The sequence below is a fragment of the Schistocerca serialis genome, chromosome 3, assembly GCF_023864345.2.
Source record: "Schistocerca serialis cubense isolate TAMUIC-IGC-003099 chromosome 3, iqSchSeri2.2, whole genome shotgun sequence".
In the NCBI taxonomy this organism is placed as follows: Eukaryota; Metazoa; Arthropoda; class Insecta; order Orthoptera; family Acrididae; genus Schistocerca; species Schistocerca serialis.
Window position 1 is genome coordinate 232,886,819 of NC_064640.1, and position 17,548 is coordinate 232,904,366.

General features: G+C 37.2%; 4 protein-coding genes across 4 annotated transcripts in view; 1 reads left to right on the forward strand and 3 right to left on the reverse strand.

Annotated features, from left to right (window-relative positions):
- LOC126469974 (serine-rich adhesin for platelets-like) overlaps positions 1-7,456 on the reverse strand; it is a 47,219-nt gene extending 39,763 nt beyond the window's left edge. Inside the window, exon 1 of the mRNA XM_050097416.1 lies at positions 7,156-7,456. The gene's annotated coding sequence lies outside the window, so the exon portion shown is untranslated. The remainder of the gene's footprint in view (positions 1-7,155) is intronic.
- LOC126469972 (serine-rich adhesin for platelets-like) overlaps positions 1-7,457 on the reverse strand; it is a 217,044-nt gene extending 209,587 nt beyond the window's left edge. Inside the window, exon 1 of the mRNA XM_050097415.1 lies at positions 7,292-7,457. The gene's annotated coding sequence lies outside the window, so the exon portion shown is untranslated. The remainder of the gene's footprint in view (positions 1-7,291) is intronic.
- Positions 1-7,893, reverse strand: part of LOC126469971 (uncharacterized) — a 382,949-nt gene extending 375,056 nt beyond the window's left edge. Inside the window, exon 1 of the mRNA XM_050097412.1 lies at positions 7,760-7,893. The gene's annotated coding sequence lies outside the window, so the exon portion shown is untranslated. The remainder of the gene's footprint in view (positions 1-7,759) is intronic.
- Positions 1-17,548, forward strand: part of LOC126469976 (uncharacterized) — a 170,930-nt gene that overhangs the window by 127,752 nt on the left and 25,630 nt on the right. The window lies entirely within an intron of this gene.

Genomic DNA, 17,548 nt, shown 5'->3' on the forward strand with positions numbered 1-17,548 from the left:
AGGTAGTGAAGGGAGACGAAAATTTAATAGTCATGGGTGACTGGAATTCGAGAGTAGAATAAGGGAGGGAAGGAAACATAGTGGGTAAATATGGATTGGGGGAGAGAAATGAAAGAGGAAGCCGTCTGGTAGAATTTTGCACAGAGCATAACTTAATCATAGCTAACACTTGGTTCAAGAATCATGAAAGAAGGTTGTATACCTGGAAGAATCCTGGAGATATTAAAAGGTATCAGATAGACTACATAATGGTAAGACAGAGATTTAGGAACCAGGTTTTACATTGTAAGACATTTCCAGGGGCAGATGTGGATTCTGACCACAATCTATTGGTTATGAACTGCAGATTGAAACTAAAGAAACTGCAAAAAGGCAGGAATTTAAGGAGATGGGACCTGGATAAACTGAAAGAACCAGAGGTTGTACAGAGTTTCAGGGAGAGCATAAGGGAACAATTAACAGGAATGGGGGAAAGAAATACAGTAGAAGAAGAATGGGTAGCTCTGAGGGATGAAGTAGTGAAGGCAGCCGAGGATCAAGTAGGTAAAAAGACGACGGCTAGTAGAAACCCTTGGGTAACAGAAGAAATATTGAATTTAATTGATGAAAGGAGAAAATATAAAAACGCACTAAATGAAGCAGGCAAAAGAGAATACAAACATCTCAAAAATGAGATCGACAGGAAGTGCAAAATGGCTAAGCAGGAATGGCTAGAGGACAAATGTAAGGATGTAGAGGCTTATCTCACTAGGGGTATGATAGATACTGCCTACAGGAAAATTAAAGAGACCTTTGGAGAAAAGAGAGCCACTTGTATGAATATCAAGAGCTCAGATGGAAACCCAGTTCTAAGCAAAGAAGGGAAAGCAGAAAGGTGGAAGGAGTATATAGAGGGTCTATACAAGGGCGATGTACTTGAGGACAATATTATGGAAATGGAAGAGGATGTAGATGAAGACAAAATAGGAGATACAATACTGCGTGAAGAGTTTGACAGAGCACTGAAAGACCTGAGTTGAAACAAGGCCCCGGGAGTAGACAACATTTCATTGGAACTACTGACGGCCTTGGGAGAGCCAGTCCTGACAAAACTCTACCATCTGGTGAGCAAGATGTATGAGACAGGCGAAGTACCCTCAGACTTCAAGAAGAATATAATAATTCCGACCCCAAAGAAAGCGGGTGTTGACACATGTGAAAATTACCAAACTGTCAGTTTGATAAGTCACAGCTGCAAAATACTAACGCGAATTCTTTACAGACGAATGGAAAAACTGGTAGAAGCCGACCTCGGCGAAGATTAGTTTGGATTCTGCAGAAATGTTGGAACACGTGAGACAATTCTGACCCTACGACTTATCTTAGAAAATAGATTAAGGAAAGCCAAACCTACATTTCTAGCATTTGTGCACTTAGAGAAAGCTTTTGACAATGTTGACTGGAATACTCTCTTTCAAATTCTAAAGGTGGCAGAGGTAAAATACAGGGAGCAAAAGGCTATTTACAATTTGTACAGAAACCAGATGGCAGTTATAAGAGCCGAGGGGCATGAAAGGGAGGTAGCGGTTGGGAAGGGAGTGAGACAGGGTTGTAGCCTCTCACCGTTGTTATTCAATCTGTATATTGAGCAAGCAGTAAAAGCAACAAAAGAAAAATTCTGAGTAGGTATTAAAGTCCATGGAGCAGAAATAAAAACGCTGAGGTTCGCAGATGACATTGTAATTCTGTAAGAGACAGCAAAGGACTTGGAAGAGCAGTTGAATGGAATGGACAGTGTCTTGAGAGGAGGATATAAGATGAACATCAACAAAAGCAAAACGAGGATAATGGAATGTAGTCGAATTAAGTCGGGTGATGCTGAGGGAATTAGATTAGGAAATGAGTCACTTAAAGTAGTAAAGGAGTTTGCTATTTGGGGAGCAAAATAACTGATGATGGTCGAAGTAGAGAGGATATAAAATGTTGACTGGCAATGGCAAGGAAAGCGTTTCTGAAGAAGAGAAATTTGTTAACATCGAGTATAGATTTAAGTGTCAGGATGTCGTTTCTGAAAGTATTTGTATGGAGTGTAGCCATGTATGGAAGTGAAACATGGACAATAAATAGTTTGGACAAGAAGAGAATGGAAGCTTTCGAAATGTGGTGCTACAGAAGAATGCTGAAGATTAGATGGTTAGATCACATAACTAATGAGGAGGTATTGAATAGAATTGGTGAGAAGAGGAGTTTTTGGCACAACTTGACTAGAAGAAGGGATTGGTTGGTAGGACATGTTGTGAGGCGTCAAGGGATCACCAATTTAGTATTGGAGGGCAGCTTGGAGGGTAAAAATCGTAGAGGGAGACCAAGAGAGGAATACACTAAGCAGATTCAGAAGGATGTAGGCTGCAATACGTACTGGGGGATGAAGCAGCTAGCACAGGATAGAGTAGCATGGAGAGCTGCATCAAACCAGTCTCAGGACTGAAGACAACAACAACAACAACAACAACATGAGACAACTATACTACATTTCCAAAATATTTATGAAGGGTTAGTATATCAGACTCCAGGATAAGAAGGACCTACCTGTTGGCAACAGTTACCTACCCTTCCTTTTTGAACTTCTCACAAGCTATCCCACTTTCCTCAGGGGCCAGAGACAGTAGTTATGTGCCTGCAAGTTGTGCCTGTGTGAATGTGTGCGTGTTTTCTAATTCAGAAGAACACCTTTTGGCCAAAAGCTTAAAAATATAGCAGGTCTTCTCATTGTGCCTGCCTGTAGCTCAGTGTCTCCTCTCTATGGGGAATAGCAACCTATCCTTTTCATAATATTGCCATCTTTATGAAAGAATGCCTTCATTGCTGAAAAACAGGCTGTAAGAATAATGTGTGGTGCTCACCCATGATTATCCTGTAGACATCTGTTTAAGGACTGCTGCTTCAGGATATAGTTATTCTCTCATGAAATTTGTTGTAAATAATACACTGCAGTTGAAAAGAAGCAATGATATACACAATTACTGTACCAGAACAAAAATGACATTCAATACACCACATTAAGGCTATCTTTAGTACAGAAAGGGTTGTACAATGCTGCACCCAAAATTTTTTATCATTTATCCAGTGATGTAAAATGTGTGCGACACACAACAAAGTTTAATTTGAAAATAAATGAAAAAGTTTCACCTTGTTAATTCCTCCTATTCTGTGAAATAATATCTGCTATTGTAATCTGTAAAAGCTGGTGATTACTCCCATCTCTAAGTCATCTTTTTATTATTTTGGAAAGAAAAGAAAGACTGTTGTCAATGATCAGGTCTATTTAGAAAATACTTAATGATATGAATATGGAAGACTCAGTCCACATCATTACTAATTATTGTGCACATGACCCATGGAAAATTAAACTAACTAGCTCTCACCCCTTGAAGGAAAGTACTAGGCAGCAATTCTCTCTCATAATTTTACAGTATATATTCTTGGGTGGTTCTCTCTTCTAATGTAATACTTCATTTCCACTTTTTTTTATATATAAATTACTTTATAATGATATACACACTCCTGTGGAAAACCTGATGACTGTACTGCGTAAATTCTAGCTTGTTCCCAATAGTTTCAATCGCTTAGCCTGCATGATGGGGATATGATCACAACACACAACATAAAGCAACTGTTATGTACTGTGGGATACGATACGTTTAGGGGATAGATTTACAAAAAAATTATTTGTCTTAATATTTATGAGAGAGGGTCATGCCAAGGCATACCACTGCAGAGGGAAAGATTTGCTTGGGCATCAATCATCTCAATCTGGAACACCCTATATTAATTAATTCAGCACTTCAAGAATACCACAAAGTTGTAAACTCTTGTTCTTTACAAAAACTGGGTCTCAGCATTATTTTCTTTCCCCAAACAATGGAGAAGATAGGAGATGATTGCAGTAGAAATTACATTTTAGTGAATCCAAATTAAAGAATGGTGTTTTACACTGACGTGTTGATACACAAGCTGTCAAGAATAAACTTCTCAGTATCCTGCAGGTGACAAGAAATTAGCACGGAAAACTATCCACCAACTTCATTTGAAATACAAATACAGGAAACTATAGACAGCAATAAATGATCTTCTATACTACTGTGAGACACATAAGTGGCAGTTTCTTTTCGTTATGCTTCATAAATTTTCACTAAGACGACTTCTCAGAAAACCGTGGTGCTGTAAATGACAAACATGCGGAATTTTTCCACTATCAATCTCAACAGAAGGAAGAATGCGAGTTTAAAATACCACTGATGATAAGGACGTTAGATATGGAGCAAACATTTCGATCTAGGATGAAAATAGTTGAGTCCTTTTAAAATGACATTTGTCATAGGAAACCTAGGGAAACCACAAAAAACTTATGTAAGGATGGCTTAACACGAATTTGAAATGCAATCCAATCAAATATGGATGCAGCATCCCACCAAGTAATGTTGAAACTCGGAAGGAAGGCACAATGAATAGTGGATATCAGTGTTAACCAATATATGATGGATATGCATCGGTGAATTAGCAACAACATTAATCTGATAGTAGCCTAACTAAATGTGCCTCCAATGAATTTGCTCTGAAGTAGAAGGGTAAGAGAAACACATCTTTTTTTTTAAGAATAAGTCTGTAAGTGTGGACCACCTAATAAAAGCTAGAGCTGAACTCTCACCTTAATGAGCATTGCAGTGTTCAGTGTGCTAGTGAGTATAAAGATTATCTGTTTGTTAGATGTTTCTTAGTAATTCACAAACAAGAAAAGCAAAAAATGCAACAAAAAAATTAAATTTGATCGAGCTGCAAGATAAATTTTAAAGTCAACTCACATTCACAAAAAGTTAGGCCAACTTTGGATACAACAGCTACTCAGTCCTGTTGCATATCTCTCTAACTGCTCCATTCCCCCCTCCCCTCTTCCTCACTAATGGTAATGTGTAGTGCCACTACTTGTCAAAATTTCAAGGCTGGAAGAATGATGAAGGAATTATTCATGTAGTGGACAATGAATATTTATATGGGAGAAACGTATACAAGGAATAAACATTCATTTTCCATAGAAGAATGTTTGCACCATATCCTCAAAATCACATTCCTGCCATTGTCACAATGGGCATGTAAATGTGACTAACTTTACAGATGTTAGATTGGAAAATCACTTTTTGCCCTTTTTTGCCAGCTTCACATTTCTGTCACCCAAAAGAGATCCTCTGTGAATATCTTAATATATCACACATCACTAATAACTGAAAAATTGTTGAGAGTCATTAAATTAGAGAATTTAGGATAAACTGAGGCAATAGTTTAATTTGGGTGTTCTCTCAGCGAGCTTTACAGTATACTATGCCTGATTAGTAAACTAGCCAACAAGCATGATGACATAATGTAACTTAAAGCTCATTGGACATTTCATTCTGCAGATACTGTATGCAGTACCAAGAACTAATCCCTCTCACCCTCAATCATTCATAGCATATTTTGAGACAAAAAAAATGCTTATGCCCAGGAAGTCAGATAAGCTTGTGACAAAATTGTAGTTCGGAGGAGAGAGACCCCCTATTTGAATTAGTTAAAATTAGACTTCAGAAGCATAAGCTATTTCAATTCTTAAAGACTAGTGATGATAGGTGGAAACCTATATATCAGGTTCTGTATGGCCTTTCACGTGTCATCAATAAATAAGATGTAATGTAAAACGAAACCACAATTTTCTGGAATAACTGAAATGCCAGTCCTACAATCAAATAATCAGAAACTAGACAACATCGTTATGGCAGTGATGTGCAAGAGAGGGCTGTGTAACTGTGGAGAAAAAATTGATAAGGATGAATAATAACAGGCAGTATCTAAGTCTAGCATCATAACAGGTAACAACCAATGCAAAGAATAGTAAAGAACACATCAGCATGATATTCAAGTAAAGGGGAAAAAAATCAGTATGTTTATTAGTTTCACATACTTTTGATCAACTTTAGCACATTAACCTGTCCCTACAACTGACTAGTGTATTTTTATAAGCTGGAGCTTGGCCTACTGGTTAAATTGTGTGACACCCTAAAAAATTAAATTCACAGAATATAGACTTATGACCGTAACTTCTATGCATATACATGATACAGTTAAGACATATTTAAACAAACTTCTTTTTCTTTTTACATGCCAAGTAATATCACTACATAGGGAAAGATTGATTTGGGCATCGATCGTATCAATCAGGAACACACAACATAATTAATGCAGCACTCCTAGAACACAAATTATACACCAATGCTAAACAGTGATTGAAACAATTATAGCACAAGAATAAAAGATGACTATTACATCAATTGTACCAAACTACAACTTGCCAATAAAGTTTCTACTAGAGCAGGGTGCTTACTATACAACAGATTAGCAAACAGTTTAAAAAAATATTAACACACTAGCAGGTTTAAAAACCAAAGAAAGAATGTGCTTCAAAAGAGCATGATTGTAAAGTGTTAAATAATGTTATAACGCCAGGCACCATTCCAAAAAAATTAGATTTTGCAGTACTAAACCAATATCTTCAGGACTGTGCTTCATATATTATGTCATTCATTGCAGCAGAAACTGTAATTGGTTGCCAATATGTTGTAAATTAAAATTAATATTAAGAAATGGCTTTGCCTACGTTTTCATTAATTATTTTACATATATGGGTAAGTCTATTGTAAAATAATATATGTGCGCAAACTGTAATTTACACAGCTCATGAAATTTTAAATGCTTACTGATGTATCCAATACCGCTCCAAACAACGATCAAGGATGGGTGAATAAATAAATAAATAAACGTAAATTTTAATTTCCTTTATTACTGTTATTGCTACGACAAGAAAACATCGTCTTTCCAACTTTAAATAGATGCTGGACAATATGGTAATCAAGCGTCAACTGCGCCGGTGAAAAGAAGAAATAAAGCAAAATAATTTTTTCGTGGTATTACAGAACTCACGACCAACGTCATTTTCGTGAGTGTGAAAGACACAAGACAGGAACGACAATTAATGTCTAACAAATAAGAGGAACAAAGCATTAATGAGTTAACCCACGTCCAAACAGAATTTCATGGGTACGACGAACACTTAACATTCTTATTTTTTAACAGTAATAATACTCGCACTTTTTTCAGTTTCCTTCACAGTTTTACGAAAAACGAAGATCCCGCATACAGGAAACGAGCTTTCAAAGCTACAGCTTACTAAACTGATACAAAACCACAAACAACTGCATTTAAAGCAGCCATACTACGTATTTACATTCAGCAAAGCGTCATTCAAACGTTGCAAATCCAGCGACAGTCAAGGCAACGTATACCCGAAGCTACGCCTACAACACAAAACCGTGAAGATTTGTTAATAGGATTTTTCCAGTGTTCGGAACGGAGCTATTTTGATGCAAACCATTAGCCACCAGATCCCCAAACACAGATTTATTTAGTTCCATTAAAAAGAAAAAAAAAAAAACATTAGCAATGTAAAATAACCTTCGGGTAATGGTGGCCATTACAAAATGCACGCACGTACATACACACATTACACACACAGTCTTGAAATATGTGTTAAATGTGTTCGTACAAAACATACCATACTATTACGGAACTGGTTTCCTTACTCACATTTAACATTTTATGAACGTATTCAACAATGATCAGCCCAAAACCTGATTTTCACGTACGTTAACATAACATAAATCCTCAAAAAAAATTAAATGTAAACTTTTCTTACCTACGTATTTCTTCAACTGCGACGAATCCCTTGTTTAAGTGCAACTAATTATAGCATTATTTCAATGATATGAAATACCATCATCACGGCTCGCTCTAACATAAATGTCGCCTGCCCTCGACACGATCTTTGCCGAGAAGTAATGTTCAGCAAACAGAGAGTTCAACTGTGTGGAAATCAGCAAAGAAGAAAAACCTAAGGTACTAAAATAGTGCCCAGTTTTGAGGAGAGTTTTAGATCCCTTTACAAGACGAAACAGACCATTATCTTATCGAAATTAAGAAAGTTTTCACTAGCTTTTTTTTTATTTGTACGCATCCTCTTTAGGAGCACTACATTATTTATCAAATCCGTCATTCGGGTACTCTCTGGACTATTCAATCAAATCCTGTGATGGTTCGATCTCTTTACGTATTTATGCAAAGGGGAGAAAATGGGAGGTACGAATTTTGAAAAATAGGGAGGACATTACTTCCAAACAAAGAAGGGTGATTGGAAAAGAGTAGGGAAATGAAATGTTATGTATACACATTTAAACTGACGAAGATAAATCCTTAACAAGCTGTAACATACATACATACATTAATCCTTGTTCCATTGATCACGAATACGACATTTCGAAATGATATGGAATGTGTCACTTTAACATAAGTTTTCTTTGCACAAAATAACTAATTATTTTTTTACAGTTACTGCAACATATATAAGAATTAATCTATTGAGAAGAAGGAGTTGACATTCAGAAGTTCTTTTAATAAGCTTTTAAATGTTGGTTGGCTATCTGTCAGACTTTGTGGCAGCATAATTCACCCCTTTCTGTGCCAAAGTGAGATTTAATCCAACATAGTGAATATAATCCTTTCTTCTAGTGTTGTAGCTATGCACTTCACTGTTATTTTTGAATGGGGATGGGATATTAATGATAAATTTCATAAGTGAATATATATATTGCGAAGGTACTGTGAATATCCCGAGTTCCTAAAATAAATGTCTGCAAGGTGCTCTTGGGTGGGCTCCAGCAATTATTCTGATTACACACTTTTCTGCAATGAATACTTTCTCTCTTAATGACGAATTGCCCCAAAATATGATGCCATATGAAAGCAATGAATGGAAATAGGCATAGTAGGCTAATTTACTGATACGTCTATCAGCAAAATTTGCAATAACCCTAATTGCATAAGTAGCTGAATCTAACTGTTTCAGCAGATCATCGATATGTTTCTCCCAATTCAATTTCTCATCAATGCACACACCCAGAAATTCTGAATATTCTGCCTTACCAACAGAATTCCGTTCATAGTATATATTCATCAATGGTTTTAATGCTATTTACTGTACAGAATTGTATAAACTGTGTTTTCTCAAAATTTAGTGAGAGCCCATTTGCAGTGAACCAGTTAATAATTTTCTGAACGACATTATTTGCAATTTCCTCAGCTGATTCTTGCTTGTTGGGTGTGATTACTATACTTGTATCATCAGCAAAAATAACCAGCTTTGCAGCTTCATGAATATAGAGTGGCAAGTCGTTAATATATATTAAGAACAATATGGGACCCAAAACTGAACCCTGTGTGACACCATTCTTGATACTTCCCCAGTTAGAGGACTCTGCTGGTTTTTGAAGACTATCTGTACTGTTAATCTCTTTCTTCTGCATTCTTCCAGTTAAGTAGGAATGAAACCATTTGTGCACTGTCCCACTCATACCACAATACTTAAGCTTATCTAGAAGAATTTCATGATTCACACAATCAAAAGCCTTTGAGAGATCACAAAATATCCCAATGGGTGACGTTCAGTTAAAATAGTGCACATTAAATACAATCTGAATTATTAGACAAGACTCACTTTTTGTCACATTGTACATAGCTACAAGGCACAGGAATCTAAGGCTCCAAACTGACAATAAACCCAGAACGCTACACACAGATATCATGGTTACAATGTGAATTCACGTGTTCATATATAGTGACATTCCAATAATATTAATTAAAGAAAGAGCTAAACATTTAAGAAATGATGCCACTATGTTTAATAAGGAGTGTACAGCATATTTACTATTTGCGTTAACATGACATCGATGGAATAGAAATGGGAAGAAGCTATGGCAGTCTAAATTCTAAGGGTTCTGAAATCCTGTACCATTGTGGCAGAGGTGAGGCCACACACACATGTCAGAACACCTGCAGCAGGGCTCAGATCATCCACAGCAGAGGCCATATCACCTACAGGACAGGCAGGGACATCTCTAGCAGCAGACATTACATTGGCAGCAGAGGATCCTGGAGAAGGCAGCGGACGACCCTGCCTAATTAGCAGAGGAACCTTCATCAGTAGTGGAGGAGGACCGTGCATCAGTACCAGAGTATACTTCATTGGCAGCAGAGGGCAGTTCACCAGTAGTGTGGGAGACACTTCACTGCAGGCTTCTCTGGCAGCTAGCATTCAGACACTAGCAATAGTAGGAGGATACCTTTTGCTGGTAGCAGTCGGTCCACTCACACCAGTAACTGCTGCAGAGAGCATTTCAATACAGCCAAAAGAAAGACAAACAAGGTGCAAAAAACCCATAGTGCTCAAAAGTTTTTGGTACCCCACCTCAAAACAACATCAGCTGTTTGACAGCAAAGTTTGAGTGCAGCTGTACCAGTCTATATCCTAGAGGTTTCCATATTTTAAGCAATAATATCCAGAGTCTGCGAACTAAATCTCTTGAACTTGAAGTTGCAGTTCATGAAGCAAATACTTGCTGTATGTTTACGGTGGAACACTGATGATTATTTAGCCAGTCATATTTTTAGGAAGGATACAAAGTGTGGTAGAGTCTGTATTATTCATAAATCTAATGTGGAAGAGGAAATGAAGTGTGAGACAGCAACATTGAGTACTGAAAAACATTTTGAAGCTTCTGCCATTCAGTTTCATGGGCAACTGATTTACATAATAATTAATTCAGTACATAGGGCACCTAGTGGGTATGTAGACTCCATCATTACCAAACGGGGGCCTCAGCTGGACATTATGTTTACTGAAAAAACCGCTATAAATGTCTGTGGGGACTTTAATATAAACCTTGTTAATGATTCTTCATCAAGAAAGCTGTTTCTTAATTAACTGCAGACTGTCAACGAGTTTCCTCTTATAAGTCCACCTGCTTAGTTTAGTTGTTACATTCTTGCCTCCCAGGCAGGGAGCCCAGTTTAGATTTGTGGCCAGGTTACAGATTTTCTCCACTTGTGTACAGGATGTTGTGTTGCCCTCATCATCATTAATCATCACCGACATGCAAGTCACCCAGTGTGGCGTCACCTGAAATAAGACTTGCAACCCAGTGGCCAAACTTCCATAAGAATAACAGATGGAACAACACGTTTTCAAATATGGACACCACAGAGAGAGAAATTATTAATGCTGACATAAGGCTATCTGATCATAATGCTCTCATCCTTAAAAAGCCAGCAGTAACCCATGAAGGAAATGACTATACTTTTTTCTAAAACAACAGAAGTGATTTTTCTGCAGAAAATTTCTTAAGCTTTGTCGTTAATCTGAGTAATGAGTCCTGTTTAGACATTTTTTACACTTATGTACTAACGATTGTTTTTAAACATTCATGTCAAATTTGAATTGTGTTTTCCAAAGGAACTGACTAGAGTCCATTCATGCTGGATTACTACATCTAGTTTAAAAACGTTCATTTGTCAAATGAAAAGAGCCAGAGCTCCACTTTATAAAATAGATAAAGACTTATAACCAATATATCACAGGTAACTGAAAAGCCAAAACTACTTAGAAACAATAGTGTAGTAAGGATGTTGGGCAATAAATCAAAATCTGTACAAGATATTGCACCAAGTGAAAGAGGTGAGATACATGAAGAACAGGAATTAACACTTACAAACGTTGATAATATCAAAATTGGCAAAACAGAGCAGCCAGATAACGTAAATGATTGCTTAACAAATGCTTTCCACACACTTAGCTTAAATTTCTGAAATCAGGACAAACTTAGAAATCGTACTCCTGCATACAGCGTGAGGTTAGTTCCAGCTTGTTAACATGAAGTAGTAACAGTGATTAAAAGACAGAACTGCAAAATGTCAGTGGTTGTGGATGATGTACCAGTGACATAATCGGTACTCCTTCACAAATTGCAGAGCCCTTTGCTCACAACTGTTAATTCATCATTCAGTTAGCGAATGTTTCCTAACAGAGCAAAAATATCGAAAGCGATACCTTTACTCAAGAGTGGTAGTAGGCATAAGATTGGAAGTTATCGACTCATTTCACTCCTCTCAGCATTCTCTAAAGTAACTGAAACGATCACAGTCTTCTGAATAATTATCACCATGTCTTTCGAATGGGTAGAAGCATAGAAAGAGTGGTAATAGTTTACATAGACGACCAGCTAGAAACATGGATAACAACAATATTGTTGTAGGAGTTAATTTAGAGCTTTCTAAATCTTTCGGCACTGTTAGTCATGAAATTATTTGGGATAAACTGGAAACAATGGGGATAAATTGGATATAAAACAAGTGGTTTCAGTCATATTTGCAAAATAGATCACTGGTTAGGGAGCTCACATCTACTGATTCTAATCATAAAATCAGGTTAGTATCTGAAACAAACAAAGTCGAAATAGGTGTACCACAGTCTTGTATGTTAGGTCCCCTTTTGTTCTTTATTTATTTAAATGATATACACATTTCAGAAACTGCAGCCAAGATCATATTGTTTGCAACTGAAGCTAGTGGAATAGTAAGCAATGTTAAGGAATCTCTGTCCATAATAAACGATCAAGTCCTCAAGTTCTTGCATTCAGTGTTAAAAGACCGACCATAATGCTAAGAAAACAAATTATATTCAATTTGTAAAGATGAATCAAAATCAAGATCTCCAACTAGTACTGGGTAGAAATTGGCATGATGCACAAAATTTTTAGGGATACATGTTCATCAAGATTTAAACTCCAAAGATCATGTTACTAAACTCATGCTTGTTTTGCTTTGAGAATTATTTCTAAAGTTTGCATCTCACATGGAGCTATAGTAGCTTATTTTCGCTGTTTACAGTCCTTTGTAATTCATGGAATAGTTTTTGGGGTAAAATCGATGATCAATTCAACGAAATTTTTACATTGCATGAAAGGGGTATTTGAATCTTGTCACACAGCACTACTAGGTCTCACTGGAAGCCTGTATTTAAAAAGTTCTGTTTGCTTACTGTATGCTCCCTGTTCATAAACAAAAGTGTGTTGATGAGAAGAGCTAGACTTGATGACCTGCAAACCAACCATGATTACGCTAGTCACAACACACAGAAATATGGGTTCCTCCATACAGAAGTTGGAACAACTCATACCCAAAGACATGTGAGCCACTTTGGTGTCATTCTTGATAATAGCCTGCCACCTTACATAAAGAGATTGCAGAAGGAAACAGCTCTTACAACAGAGTTAAAATCATTTCTTGTTGAAATGTGTTTCTACATTGTAGGTGAATATGTTAGCTTATAGGAACACTAGGCCTTCCCATCTATACTGTGTTTGTGTTTGTGTTTGAAAAAGAACTTTTGTGCTATATGTTTTCTGATCTCTGCATTTCAAAGGGTGTGCAATATCCTCCTCAGAGCGCCTGCTCTGCTGCCACATTAGTTATGGCTGATATAATGTCAGCAAATTCTTGTGTATTGAATTTTCAGCAGTGTTATATAATGTCATTATTTTTTTTCGGTGTTTTATATCAAAATTTCATGTCCTAGTTATGTCATCGATTTACTTCTCGTGTATGATGCAGTTGCAATGTAGATTGTGAATTTGTAATTTTCCTTCCAACCATGAAATGAGTGAGGTGGCTTTGACACTCTTCATGAAGTTGGCTCGCGTTTGGGTAGAGTGGTGTTCATTCCCTGTCTGGCCACCCAGACTTGAGTTTCCCACAGTTTTCCCAATTTACTAAAGTGTGTGGTGGGATAGTGCTTCCTTCCCGATTCTTGTCATATCCTCTCCTACTTTCTTTATGTTTTATATATGTAAACAGGTTGCAACAAAAATACGTGCCACAAATTGCAGGTCAAATTCCCCACATGTAGATGAAGAAATAATGTTATATGAAAAGGGTCTTGAATAACTTTGTTTCTACATTACAACTCATTTTCTCCAACTCATTAAACATGGGAAACATACACAAACAGAATGCACCAGCATACACATGCAACTCTTTTTCAAACTAGGATGCTTTCCATGGGCATTTACACAAGCATCACTCTGCCATAATAGTGAATCTCAGATGCACTGATGTATACCTGGAGGATTTGCATGGTTTCGCAGCTGTCCATAATACTGGCACAGAGACTCCGAACGTCTTGTACTGGGGTTTCATACACATCTGTTACCGAATCTGGAAGCCAACTGACATTAACGCTAAAATAGGGTGTGCTCCATCATGCATGAAGTACCTGTTTTGTCATACAGTTAGAGGCACATCTGCTAACAAATCGTGTAGAATATTCTCTACGAAAGTATGATAGCTTTGTCCGTTGAGCCTAGGTGGAAGAAAGTGAGGCCCTACCAAACACTCACCAACAAAGCCAGCCCCAACATTCACAGAAAATCTGTGTTGATAACTAGCTTTCAACAATTGCATCTGGGTTGACTTCTGCCCATACGTACCGACTGTGAAAATTTACAATCTGATTTCGTTGAAACGACGGCTCATCTGTGAACACCACCGTTACACAAAAAATAAGATTGACACTTTGTTGAATAAAGTATTCGTAGAAGAGTAACCAGGCAGAAAAATCAGTTTCTGACAGTGCCTGGACATGCTGTAAATAGTATGGATACACCTAGTCCTCTTGTAACACCCACCAGTCATGTGGTCAACATTCAGTGCTGCAGCTACATGTCTTGTAGTGGCAATAGGGTCGTCGTCAACTTCATGACGAATTACTACCTCCTGTTGCAGTATCCTCATATGTCTAGGCCTCCACCGGTCGCGAGTATCAGGCATTTAGCCCCACATACCCTAACTCGACACACAATGGCTTTAAACGTTTTCCTGTCACGGCACCTTCACACAGGAAACATCTCCCGCTACAAACGTTGAGCGCGACCGCCATTGCCCTCAGCTAATCCATACATCAAATGGGCATCTGTCATCTCTGCGTTTGTGTACACTGCCATTTCACGAGCCAAGTCTGTGATTAACTCTACGTAGTAATTCGTGTGCTTTCTATAGACCCACTGCTCGCTGGAACAGTTTATATTACCTCTAAACAACCAATGATGTGTGTCATATGGCAACATGACATGTCAAACAAAACACTGGTAGTGTACAATGTAACCAGAGGTCACCAAGAGTGCATGTTCCTCAGGGGAATGTGTTACAGAACAAACTTATACATACACTTTAAAAGTCTTTCAGCAAAACGTACAGTTCCTACCAAACAAACTTGATGAAATAAATGTGCTTCTTAGCAATGATTGGAAGAAGGTATCAGTTTAATGTTTTTGTGAGCAATGGCTAGAGAAGGACCATTTACAGCATTCAAACATAACCGGTTTCACTCTGGCAAACAACTTTTGCAGATCAATATCAAAGCTTGGAGGAAGCTGCTTTAATGTAAAAGAAAACATAGACTATAAGAGAATAGACTGTGTAAATCAGTTAGGAAGCGAAAAACACTTTGAAGCCTCAGATGTTGAAATAACATCAGGAAAAGCTATAATAATGTGTGTTTACAGATCACCCAACAGCAATGTAAACATTTTCTTTAAAATACTTGACCTTGCACTAGGGAACTTAAAAATTCTTGCAAAACTATAGTTCTGTGTGGCGATTTTAATATTGACCTCTTAACACACAGCTCCCAAAGAGAAAAATTTCTTAATATTATTCACGAATATAACCTGTGCACTAAAATAAACTCCCTTACACACATAACAAAAAGTAGTGCTACACTTAGTGCTCAGATCTTTGTAAACACAAACATGCACACCTCAGAAAACTTTAATACTGGCTACAGTGACCACAATGCACAGCTTCTTGTCGTATGCAGAAGTATTGACTTGTCTAGGAATGGAAGTGTTATCTACAAGAGAAAATGCAGCATGCAAAATATTGAGCACTTCAAACATATGCTAAGTACCCACTCGTGGAATAAAACCTACAACAGTTACAACACAGATGAAAATCTGGATAATTGAATGGAAATTTACAGGCATTGCTTTGAAATTGCATTTCCAAAAAAGAAAATAATTTGTAAAGGCCCCAGCAAACCCAAAACTTGGATTACATCAGGGATCAAAGTATCGTGTAGAAGAGAAAGAGAACTTTTTGCACTATCAAAAACAGATAGCAGCCCTGAATTTGCTCACTACTTCAAAAAAATACAAGTTAACTTTGAGTCGTGTAATAAGGGAAACAAAATTAAGGGAAAATGACAAACTTATTATGGAATCCTCAAACAAAGTTAAGACAATGTGGAACACGGTATAGAGACTTACTGGAAAGGTGGAAACACACAAGAATATTGTGTTGTCACAGGCAGGCAACAAGATCACTGATCCAAAATTAATTGCTAACCACTTCAATACTTACTACACCAATATTGCTGGTGAGCTAGTGAAGGAACAAATGGGAAAAACATCAAACAAAATATTATAGGAAATTTCTGGAAATAGTTTAACAAATACATCCATGTTCCTTCGTCCAATGACAATGTGCCAGATTATATTATAAAAGTATCTGCTGAACAGATACTCGCACCACTGCTAGACATATGCAATTTTTCACTATCAAGAGGTATTTTCCCACAACAGTTAAAAACTGCAAAAGTTGAACCCCTTTACAAAAAGGGCGAGCGGCAGCAGATGGTCAACTATAGGCCTATGTCACTCCTCTCAGGTTTTTCAAAAATCATTGAAAAACTAGTTCTGTCGCAATTAACTGATTTCCGTAACAAAAAAATATGATCTCAGAATGGCAGCATGGCTTAAGGCCTCAGTGCAGTACTGAAACAGCCACTTTTAGCCTCATAAATCGTATTTTAAATTCAGTGGATAACACAGAAATGTTTTGGGGATTTTCCTGGATTTAACAAAAGCATTTGGTTTAACAGACCATGAAATTCTCCCAAGAAAGTTAGAGTGGTATGGTGTAAGAGGCCTGCCACGCTAGTGTCTGAAATCCTACCTAGAAAATTGCTCTCAGATAACAGATGTAAAACACATAGTAAAAAACGAACTCCAAGCTTATCAATCGAAACCTTCCACATTAACGCACGGTGTACCACAAGGCTGAATTTTAGGCCCCTTTCTCTTCTTAATTTTCATAATAGACTTCCCCCTACACGTTCAACACACCAAACCAGTGCTATTTGCAAATGACACAAGCATATTAATTGAAGGTGAAAACGAAATGGCTCTAAGTTTAAATGCTAAAGTCACAAATGAAAATGTCCAGAGCGGTTTATGAGGAATAAACATACATAACAAAATAAAAACCCATTAAAACCAAACATGTCCATGGAAAACCAAAGAATTAACAGTGTCACTGAAACAAAATTTCTTGGCATCTACTTACAAGACAATCTTAAATGGGATTCCCACATCACGTCATTAAATTGTAAACTATCGAAAATGACTTATGCGATGAGGATTATATGGAACAACACAAGTCCTGAGATGGTTAGAGCAGTGTATTATACTTGCGTACACTGCCTATTGAGATATGGCATAATATTCTGAGGAAATTCTCCTCATAGCATAATAACATTCCA